Source organism: Anopheles coluzzii, chromosome X (genome assembly GCF_943734685.1).
Source record: "Anopheles coluzzii chromosome X, AcolN3, whole genome shotgun sequence".
Taxonomy (NCBI): domain Eukaryota; kingdom Metazoa; phylum Arthropoda; class Insecta; order Diptera; family Culicidae; genus Anopheles; species Anopheles coluzzii.
The window spans coordinates 25,747,578-25,759,071 of record NC_064669.1 but is presented as its reverse complement, the minus strand read 5'-3'; the positions used below and the strand labels follow the sequence as shown (position 1 = coordinate 25,759,071).

General features: G+C 46.6%; 2 long non-coding RNA genes across 3 annotated transcripts; both read left to right on the top strand.

The window, feature by feature from the left end:
• Nucleotides 1-5,593: 5,593 nt before the first annotated feature.
• LOC125906796 (uncharacterized) lies at nt 5,594-7,336 on the top strand. Of its 2 annotated transcripts, XR_007452145.1 has the most exons (3): nt 5,594-6,960; nt 7,057-7,122; nt 7,193-7,336. It is a non-coding gene; the product is annotated as an uncharacterized LOC125906796 (long non-coding RNA). The 2 variants fall into 2 exon arrangements; XR_007452143.1 differs by lacking the exon at nt 5,594-6,960 and having other exon boundaries at nt 6,996-7,122.
• A 787-nt stretch (nt 7,337-8,123) lies between these two features.
• LOC125906775 (uncharacterized) lies at nt 8,124-10,829 on the top strand. The gene is made up of 3 exons (XR_007452120.1): nt 8,124-8,534; nt 8,610-9,573; nt 9,682-10,829. It is a non-coding gene; the product is annotated as an uncharacterized LOC125906775 (long non-coding RNA).
• Nucleotides 10,830-11,494: the final 665 nt, after the last annotated feature.

Below are 11,494 nucleotides of genomic sequence, written 5' to 3'. Positions count from 1 at the left end.
GGGTGGAGCTGGGGGTTTAGTGCGTAACGGTGCTGGTGTAGGAGTCACGCCACGAGTTTGACGAAAAGTTTCGTATTTTTTCAGCAGGGTTTTAAGGTGCTCAAGCGATTTTGCAGCGAAACGTATGGATGACGTATTAATAGGATCATCAATTCCGTCAATTATAATATTGACCAAGTCTTCCTCTGGAATGACGGTGCCCGCTATTTGCTGCATTTCCAACACATACCTTGTGATGCTTTCATGTTGCGAGAGATGTCGTGCCCTTAGTTTTTTAAACACTTCTTCTAGTGAAGTTTTTGATGTGAAAGTACTAATAAGGTCAGCTTTCAGTGTCTCATAGGTGCATGCGCCTGAGGTTTTAGCAAAAATGGCGGCGGTGTCGGTGAGCAGGCGGCGCATACAGAAAAATTTCAGCTGGTCGTTTAGTGTGTACAAGCTACATACTTGTTCAAATTCTCGAAACCAGTGCTCCACCCCTACTCCTCCTCTTTCACCACTAAATTTTCCTATGAAGTCTTCAAAGTTGGGTACATACACTGGCAGCACTGTAGGTAGCGGCAAAGGGAGAGGTGGTGACGATGTTAAAGATGGCGGCACTGGCTGCGCTGTAGGTAAAGGCAGCGGTGGTGGTGATGATGATGATGGTAGCGAAGTCGAAGCGATGTTAGATGACTTCAGCATAGCGATTTTCTGACGAAGTTCGAGCACTTGCAGCTCCTTCTGCAGTGTTTCTAATTCCGTCTCTAACCCGCCAGAATTAGCTGTCTTGACAATTTCTTGCTCGTCATTCATTTGCTTTATCGCCAAATCCCCAGTATCAACACTTTCATGCGTTACTTCGGGCGCAAGCTTTTGTTCGGCTACAACGTGACTTCTAGGAAATAGCTCCTCGTACAACATGCGGATTTGAGCAATCGTAGCGGTTGGAGGCACCGGCACTTTCGCGTTCTCCAGCGCACACAACATATCTTCTTTAGACGGCATGGCACAATCCCACTTCTGAGATGTAAACCTCGAATTTTACTAATTTGAACTAAACGTTGAACTTATAAAAGGCACAAAATCGGAAGGCAGAAGAATTAACAGAAGGCTGAAGGTGTTGTCAGTACAACGATCCGTAAACGAATAATCTTTATTTTTGACATTCGGATTATCGCACAGTTGTCGCGGTGATGGTCATATTCCGATCCGGCACTATGGTCTAATTAGGGGTCAAATCTCCAGGGTACTACACTATGGATATTCAATTTTCCAGTCGTTTAAGCTTAATCTGTGGCGCTTGGGAAGTCATATACATTTTTCATGTTCGATGTCGTGTTCTATTGCTGCTAGAGCGCTGGGTTACATTATCTGTCAAATTGCATATAAAATTTTATCAGCGCGTTCGAGTTCATGAAGTGCAGACACGGGCCTTAGTTGTCTCTGTTGAAGTTCTGGTTCTGGTTGCTAGTGATTTCCATATAGAGTTTAATACATTAAGTGATTTGGGAAATGGTAATATGACTTTTTGGTCAGTATTACGCAAAAATCTGTGATTTTCGGTAGGATAAATGAAAAATCGGTAGTTTTACGCATATCAAAAATCGGTAGGAATACAGATAAATCGGTATTTCTGGTCATTCTGGTCAGACGGCCAATCGCTGTCAGCCGTCGTCCGTGCTTTTTCCCTCCATAGCGCTATCTCTTTCTCGCGTATGGTCAATGCTCATGAGTTGCTGTGGCGCTTAAAAAACCGTTTATACACATCCCCGGTACCAAAATCCATGCGACTTTTCGCTAACGGATTGATTAAATGGCGCCCGATTAGACGATCTGATAGAAGCACTTTTCAGGCTTAACGGATTGAGCGAGATACACCGTCGCGGCGACACGATACATGTTGCATACATGTGTACTACATTTCAAGAGCCCCCCCTCGCTTTTTTTCGGAAAGCAATGAGTTCAAACACACTTACGAATCCGTTGTTCAATATTTTTTTTATTTTCTACTTTCTTTTTCTAAGCACATTCTTTCATTCATACACACACCCTCCCCACTGGTATTTTTCGAAGTATTGTTTTTTTCTTCTTGAAAAACAAAAAAACTAACGCACACAAGGAGACCCACGGGAGAGTGCGAAACGACAAAGAAGAGAAAACACACACACACACCTTCTCCTCCCCATGGTGTTTTTCGCAAGGTGATCCCGTAGGAGAACGCGAACGCAAAAACACACACACACGCATGCAGGCTAGCACACAAACACACACCTCACTCCTCCCCCCCCCTCGTGTTTCCCCCCCCACCCCCTTTTGATTCCGTAGGAGATCGCGAAACAGCAAAAAACACACTCACAACCACGTACGCATGCAAGCACACATACACACACATACACATACACCTACCCCTCCCCCTCTCTTGGTGTTTTTCACAAGGTGATCCCGTAGGATCTCGTTAAGCGAAGCGGCAAAAACACACACAGCCACGCACGCAGGCATGCACACACATACACACACACAGACGCGCGCGTGCACGCACGCACGAACGCACGAGGGAGCGTAAATGAAGAACGTATAGAACCTACGTTGCCGGTCTCCCCCTCCCGTGTTCTCGTTCTCCGACAAGGCTGAGGTGTACACTAGTGATGGGTAGCTGGAATCGCACCCACGGCTCGGAATCGCTTCCGAGCATTGCTACTCCGGCTCCGATTCCGAAAAATTCAAACCGTCGATTCCGCCCGGAGCCGTCGGAGCCGTCCGGAGCCGTCGGAGCCGTCCGGAGCCGTCCGGAGCCGTCGGAGCCGTCCGGAGCCGTCCGGAGCCGCTAGTCGGCAGCCGGAGCCGTCGGAGCCGTCGGAGCCGTCGGAGCCGTCCGGAGCCGTCGGAGCCGTCGGAGCCGTCCGGAGCCGCTAGTCGGCAGCTGGAGCCGTCGGAGCCGTAGGAGCCGTCCGGAGCCGTCGGAGCCGTCCGGAGCCGTCGGGGCCGTTGGAGCCGTTGGAGTTGTCCGGAATCGTTGGAGCCGTCGGAGCCGTCCGGAGCCGTCGGAGCCGTTGGAGCCGTCGGAGCCGCTAGTCGGCAGCTGGAGCCGGTCGGAGCCGTCGTAGCAGTTGGAGCCGAAGGAGCCGGTTGGAGCCGTCCAGAGCCGTCCGGAGCCGCTAGTCGGCAGCTGGAGCCGTCGGAGCCGTAGGAGCCGTCCGGAGCCGTCGGAGCCGTAGGAGCCGTCCGGAGCCGTCGGAGCCGTCCGGAGCCGTCGGGGCCGTTGGAGCCGTTGGAGCCATCGGAGCCGTCGTAGTCGTTGGAGCCAACGGAACCGGTTGGAGACGTTGGGGCCGTCGGGGCCGTCGAAGCCGACGGAGCCAGTTCGAGTCGTCGGAGTCGTTGTAATAGTCAGAAGTCTTCTGAAGCGCTTTAATTTCCCGATATCAGCGATAATTTCATTTTAAAAAACAGCTTACGAGTAAAAAAATAGTCTTCTTCATTTATTGCTCTGAAGTTTTTTTGTATTTTTTTTAAACAATAAAGTCAAAAACAATTGTTTGCTCCGTATATATAGGGAAAAACTATGAATCAAACTATTATTGATCTTTATTTTCATAAAAGATGGACGGATGATTGATAGTTATATTCTTTGTCTTGTCCATGTGCCATCATGTTATTCGGTAAAAAACAAGTGCGGCCTAAACCATACACGTTAGTCGATGTAAACAACCGTGCAAAACTGCCATAATTACACTCGTCTGCCTCGTTCGTATTTTATCAAACCCACCTCCCGTCATAGTTCTATTGCTCCTTGACCTCCTAATTTGATTCATTTTTTTCCTATTTATATATACGAAGCAAACAATTATTTTTGGCTTTATTTTTGAAAAAAAAAACACACAAAAAAACTTCATATCAATAAATGAAGAAGACTCCTGTTTTACTCGTTAGCTGTTTTTTTAAAATAAAATTATCACTAATATCGGGAAATTAATGCGCTTCAGAATGCTTCCGACTATTACAACTACTCCGACGGCTCCGACAGCTCCGGACGGCTCCGACGGCTCCAACGGCTCCGACGGCTCCGCCGGTTCCGGACGGCTCCGGCTGACTCCGGACGGCTCCGACAGCTCCAACAGCTCCAACGGCTCCAGCGGCTCCAACGGCTCCGACGGCTCCGGACGGCTCCGACGGCTCCGGACGGCTCCGGCTGCCGACTAGCGGCTCCGGACGGCTCCGGCTGCCGACTAGCGGCTCCGGACGGCTCCGGACGGCTCCGGACGGCTCCGGACGGCTCCGACGGCTCCGACGGCTCCGACGGCTCCGACCGGCTCCGGCTGCCGACTAGCGGCTCCGGACGGCTCCGAACGGCTCCGGACGGCTCCGAGGTCGGAGTTTCGCACCTACCTTCCGGAATCGCTTCCAATTTTGGCGGAGTCATCCGGAAGCGATTCCGGATTTTTGTTGAATTTACCCATCACTAGTGTACACGTTTGTGCGTGTACCTTTGCCGTCCCTCCTCTCCTTCCTCATCCGTTGACCGTTCGTTGTAAGCTGGAGGATGAGTTCAGCGCTGTTGAAGAAATGAAAGTTAAGAATAAGATTACTCACTCTTTTTTGGTATGCTTTGTGTGTTATCATAACTTACCTTATTGCAAACAAAATCCGGAATGAAGCTCCTCGTTTAGAATATTCCGCATTCGATCACATCCTCGGCGATGCTCGACGCCATCAGTGGATGAAAGCAGGAAAAGAAACAAAAAAAAGCATCAGTCACCATCATCTTACTCTCACACTTTTACATCGGTTGATGATTCTTACCTTTTCAAATTCACCAAAACAAACAGCGATGGAACCAAATCCAGAACACCAAAATCACACACGATTTCTGGAGCAAACCGACACATCCTCCCCCTCCAATTGTTTGCCACAGACTGACGTGTGTGTGAGCAGCAATGTTCTTGAAGCGGTGAGCAACGGTAAAGCACACACAAGAAGAAGCGAGACGGCTATACGAGTAGCGACTTACGCCGCCGCACAGACAGCGCGCGTCATAATTTTATGCGCGAAAATCTTAAAATTCAAGTTATTCATGACAAATTGAGTCGACATTTTCATACTCTGACGAACTTTTACGAAAGATATGTAAAAACTTAATGTAGTGCAATAAAATTTAGTGCAATATCATTAGCAGAACATAACATTTTGATATTTGTTTGTAAATTCAGATCCTAAGAGCTACTACTTTTTTGAACAATAAGTGTAGCAACACAAATTTTGTCTGAGTCCAGAACAGCAACAGGGAAGATGTCGTACCCTGAGTGTGGAGATGTGTGTGTGTATGTGGTGAACGTTGCCGCGTCAAGCGTGCTGTAGGATACAACGCGTGTAGGAGGGGGTAAAATCGCTTGGCTCATTGAAAATACAGGCAAAGTTGGCGCGAAGAAAACGCAACACTGCGGATTGTATGGAAAATGTTGCGCATTCAATCCGATTGCCATGCGATTGTCCTGGGGGAAGGAAGGTGTTCATGAAAGGCGGAAAGACGAATTGAGGCCCCTGAGGAGGGGGTACTGCCACACAGCTGTTGGAAGATTGAACAGTATACTTAATTTGCCAGCGGATGGGGGGGGGGGGGGGGGGGGCATAGGACCCCTACGATCATCGGTCACAGGGCCTAAAATTGTTGACGCCATGGGGGGAGGGGAGGTGCAAATGGTTCTCCAGCCACGGAGCCCTAACGACCATCTTTCCGGGGGCCCTTGTCGCTAATACTCTGTCCACTTGTAGACATACGGCATACTACAGACTAGAGATCTTCGGTGACCGCCTAGTCCGCCTACCTTTAGATCCACCGCTGGTTCATGACGGAGTTTTTTTTTACTACGGAGATGCATCATTCCCCCTGCCTGCTGCGTATGCACCGGGCAGGAGACAGTGTGGCAGTATGCAAGTTGCACACTGGATAGGAGCGGGCCCGCGGCACCGCCATCATTCCGCACATCTGCATGCCCGTCGTGGGTTCTAACCGCGTATGAACCGTCCGCCGTAGCAAGAATTGACTATCCGGCTACGTCCCAACCAACCAAACCGTGCTCTTTCGAAGTAAATTTGCTTCGATATACCTTCGATAGAAGCCCCCAGGACAATCGCATGGCAATCGGATTGAACGCGCAACATTTTCCATACAATCCGCAGTGTTGCGTTTTCTTCGCGCCAACTTCCCAACCAGCATTATCGCGCGATTTTTATGTGTATCTATCATTTTTCTCATTCTAACATTCACAAAATTTTTCATTCTGCCTCGCTCTTCTGGGTGTTGGTCTGTATTTGCTTGCGACTTGGCTGTGTTGCATCAACGATTCGCATGTTTCATTTAGCTCATCCCTTTCCATCGTTGGAGAGAAACTCTTGCGTCTCGCTTTTCTGGGACTTGTCCAAATTCGCTTGCTACACCAATCGTTCACGCAAGCGTTCTCCTCTCGCCCGCTCTTTGTATCATTGTACAGGTACTCCCCGATATACGCTATCAATGCGTACCGGAGGCAATAGCGTATCTCGAATATACAATAGCGAAAGTCGAATTTCGAGGTTTTCAGTCAAATTATAACTAATATCCGTATAACTTTGCATGAAGTGGTAGGTTTTAGCCACTTAATTAGTTATTTGATCTAATTTCAACTGAATTTTTCAATTTTATACCATTTGAAATGGTTTTTAATATTCAACCAAAATGGAATTTATTTTGCATTTGACATTCGATTTCTAAAATTAGTACTACTTGTTCAAAGAACCGTCAAATTTAGAAAAAAGCGTATAGCGAAATCGTGTATATCGAGTATGGCGTATATCGGGGAATACCTGTATAGGAACACGAGGAAGGCGCTGCTTCGCGTTCACATGAAAATGTGGTAGTGTGAAATCAAGTTTGCAAGCGGTAGGACGCGTCGGTGTGTGTCCGTTTTTTCTCTCGTGAAACCAGTACGGAAAAACTATTTGGTAAGTACAGTTTTTAATAAAGGGTTATATCAATCTTTATCAAACTGCATTGTATTGATAATTGTGATATAAAATCAATTTCGTTTTTTTTTAAAGAAATCGTAACACACGCACGAACGGAAGTGAGCACGGACCACAACAGAAGCAATATTCAATTGGTTGGTAAGTATTGTGCTTGACGTTAAATTGAACAGCTGTTGGCAAAATAGTTAATATTTCCTTCTATCCCTAGGAGTGCCGAAAACAGAACAGGAGAGGAAAGAAGGCAGGAACGATCCGATCCTCCAACGTGCTAGCGCCTGGTAGAGGAGAAGCGGCAGGAAGGTAGAGACGAACATCCAGCTCGCTAGTGCAGCACGTGGGAGCAGCAAGAGGGAAGCAAGCAGGACGCGTACACACCATTCGACGAAGGCAAAGCTGGAGGAAAGGAAGAACGAGGAGAGAAGGCAGGCAAGACGGGTACGTGTGTATCCCGCACCGGTTTTAGGCAGTGTGAATTGTGTGAGTATGTAAATATGTATGTGCGAGTAAGAATGAAAAATAAAGAGCGTAAGCATGTGCAGAATGGACAAAAGAGAGTAAGAGTCTTTGTAGGGAGAATGGAGAGAATGAAAAAAATTGAACAATAATGTAGTATACAGAAACTAGATGTATGATACACGCTGTCGCACCGTTGCAGAGAAGTGCTCTTTAGTGCTGCTAATGAGCACGATTTGAGAACGTTTTGAGCCCGTTTTTTCTCATACAAAATTTAAAAATGTCGCGCGATAATGTCGGTTGGGTTTGCCTGTATTTTCAATGAGCCAAGCGATTTTACCCCCTCCTACACGCGATGTATCTTACAGCACGCTTGTCGCGGCAACGTTCACCACATACACACACACATCTCCACACTCAGGGTACGACATCTTCCCTGTTGCTGTTCTGGACTCAGACAAAATTTGTGTTTCTACACTTATTGTTCAAAAAAGTAGTAGCTCTTAGGATCTGAATTTACAAACAAATATCAAAATTTTATGTTCTGCTAATGATATTGCACTAAATTTTATTGCACTACATTAAGTTTTTACATATCTTTCGTAAAAAATCGTCAGAGTATGAAAACGTCGTTACAATTTGTCATGAATAACTTAAATTTTAAGATTTTCGCGCATACAATTATGACGCGCGCTGTGTGTGCGGCGGCGTAATTCGCTACTCGTATAGCCGTCTCGCTTCTTCTTGTGTGTGCTTTACAGTTGCCCACCGCTTCAAGAACATTGCTGCTCACACACACGTCAGTCTGTGGCAAACAATTGGAGGGGGAGGATGTGTCGGTTTGCTCCAGAAATCGTGTGTGATTTTGGTGTTCTGGATTTGGTTCCATCGCTGTTTGTTTTGGTGAATTTGAAAAGGTAAGAATCATCAACCGATGCAAAAGTGTGAGAGTAAGATGATGCTGATGGTGACTGATACTTTTTTTTTGTTTCTTTTCCTGCTTTTATCCACTGATGGCGTCGAGCATTGCCGAGGATGTAATCGAATGCGGAATATTCTAAACGAGGAGCTTCATTCCGGATTTTGTTTGCAATAAAGTAAGTTATGATAACACACAAAGCATACAAAAAAAGAGTGAGTAATCTTATTCTTGACTTTAATTTATTTAACAGCGCTGAACTCATCCTCCAGCTTACAACGAACGGTCAACGGATGAGGAAGGAGAGGAGGGACGGCAAAGGTACACGCACAAACGGGCACACATCAGCCTTGTCGGAGAACGAGAACACGGGAGGGGGAGATCGGCAACGTATAGAGCATCTTCATTTACGCTCCCTCGTGCGTTCGTGCGTGCGTGCGCTCGTGCGTCTATGTGTGTTTTTGCGTATGTGTGTTCATGCCTGCGTGCGTGGCTGTGTGTGTTTTTGCCGCCTCGCATAACGAGATCCTACGGGATCACCTTGCGAAAAACACCAAGAAAGGGGTAGGTGTGTGTGTGTGTGTGTGTGTGTGTGTGTGTGTGTGTGTGTGTGTGTGTGTGTGTGTGTGTGTGCTTGCATGCGTGCGTGATTGTGTGTGTGGTTTTTGCTATTTCGCGATCTCCTACGGAATCACCTTCCCAAGGACGCAAAAACCGACGGCGGCCTGTGTAATCTGAGTTCCCTACAAAGCTCTCCACAAAGCTCTCGTTTGCAGTCTTGTCGAGAGCTTCGCCACAGGCGCCCGAACCATCCGCCACGCACACATCTAAATGTTCTGGTTTCTTCAGCCGCTCACGCATACAATGTGTTTGCTCCACCCCCTTTTTCGGATTGCTTATAGAAATGATGAAGCTGTTCACATTTGCTTTACACACACATGCATGCTGTTTATTGAATAATATCCCTCTCCCTTCCCACGAGTGTTTTGGCATACTCCCGCTGTGTAGACGGCAGAGCGCTTTCCCCCTTCCAAATTTACCGTTCTTTCTCCTCTCGTTCTTCCTTCCTCCTACTGCGCTCGGGGTACCATCCGTGCTGCGCGTGTTCAGCTAGCTTCAGTTTCGTGATGACGTCATGAACAGGAGCTGCGCGTGTTGAACCGGCTTCTGTTAAGTAATGACGTCCTCACCGGGGGCTGAATGAAGCAATAATGAATGTAAGTAGTATGTATCACTATGGAGAGTTTAGCGCAGAGGATTAGATCAAAACTTACCTTAATATTTTAATACTGGAAAATGTTTTCTTTCCGTCGCTCACTTTGAAGATTGTTGACGAGGCTAGCAGGTAGTCGTTGATAAATAGCGCACACACCTGTAACTTTTTAGACGCCAAGGGTTAGTTGAATGTACCTGCACAAGCACACAGCAAGAAACTTACCTCAACAATTTGCTAGGATAAATCATTCCATAACTGAGGAAGAAGGAACACGGCACAAAACGTAAATGAGCAAAGTACGTTGCACAAGAAATCGCACCTCACTTCAGTACATCCTTCCACAGGGAAAGTTCTGGACAGACTGAGGATGCCTAACACCCGGATGAGCGCGATAGCAGAAAAATCATGGTGGATCGAGAGGGATGGGTAGACTCGGTCCAGCGATATCCGCTGGTAAATGCATGTGTGTGTGTGACGAACGAAAGACTTCAAACCCCGCTTCCCCCGTATTTCATCCATAATTTTTCGTCACACGCACACACCTCTGTACGGGCGGCGGTTTGCCGTCCAAAATCTAGAGAGAGAAGACAGGGCCTCTCGCTTTGGCACACAGCAAAATCTCTCAACAACTTCGGCTCTGCTACTTGGGTTGCGAAAACACACGAGGGGGAGGGGTTGGGTGTGAGTGTGTGCTTGCCTGGGTGCGTGCGTGGCTGTGTGTGTGTGTTTTTGCGTTCGCGTTCTCCTACGGGATCACCTTGCGAAAAACACCATGGGGAGGAGGAGATTTGTGTGTTGTTTTTTTTTTTCTTTGCCGTTTTGCACTCTCCCGCGGGTCTCATGTGATCGATTGTTTTTTTTTTGGTTTTTCAATAAGAAAAAAATCTTTAAAAAATACCAGAGGGGAGGGTGTGTGTGTGAAAAATAAAAGAAAATATGTTAAACGAAGTTAAAACTGAGTCTGAACTCATTGCAATCCGAAACGAAGTGAGGGGGGTCATAAAATGTAGTATACATGCATGCAACATGTATCGCGCCGCCGCGACGTTTCTCGCTTTCAGCCCGATAGGAGCTTCTAAGGGATTATTTTAATGGGCGCCCAGATAGAGCCCGATGAGACCGAAATCGCGTGGATAATGGTACCGGGGAGTTCTCTACCGAAGGTGTATCAACTTTGATAGGCAGTTCCTACCGAAGTTAGGCTCGGGTGTTTAGCCGAAATGCTACAAAAGAGAAAGAAAAAAATCTCTCGTATGCTGCCGCGTTCTCGCTCACACGCGCGCCCTGCCCCCTTTTATTTACGTACGTGTTTATAGCCCCTCCTCCTCCTCCTCCTCCTCCTCTCATCTATCTTCCTACCTTATGTGCTGTGGTTATGTGTTTTTAATTGAAATTGGAAGGAGAGATATTCGATTTATTTATAACGTGCGATTTAATCAGAGAATTGAAACATGGTAGCAGGTGAATCTACTGTTCATCACAAGCGGGCCTAACACTTTAACTATTTGTGAATTCGCGCGTGAGGACGTAAAAGGCGCAATAATAATGGAGCGGTTCTAACGTAAACAGACCAAATCGCTCAGCTGAAAATTTTATAGAGCGGAATAGCATTTCATTGTAATAGCATTGCTAGTATATCATCCGCGCACCCTATGAACCGTACTTTTCCAAATATCTTAAAAAGTACGCATTGTATGAAAAAACCGTCTTTACAAGATCGATTCAGAATTTCAAAACACATTTGGAAAAAGTTTTGCTAAAAGTGACTTTTGAAATTTTACTCAGATTAATGTTTATTCCTTTAAATTAATTCATAAATGGGGTAAGGGAAATAATTTATACTAATACTAATAGACCAAGACTCCATTGCCTGAAATATTTAGTGCCTCAAAGTAGTATATCCTCTTTGCCAAGCGTTTGAG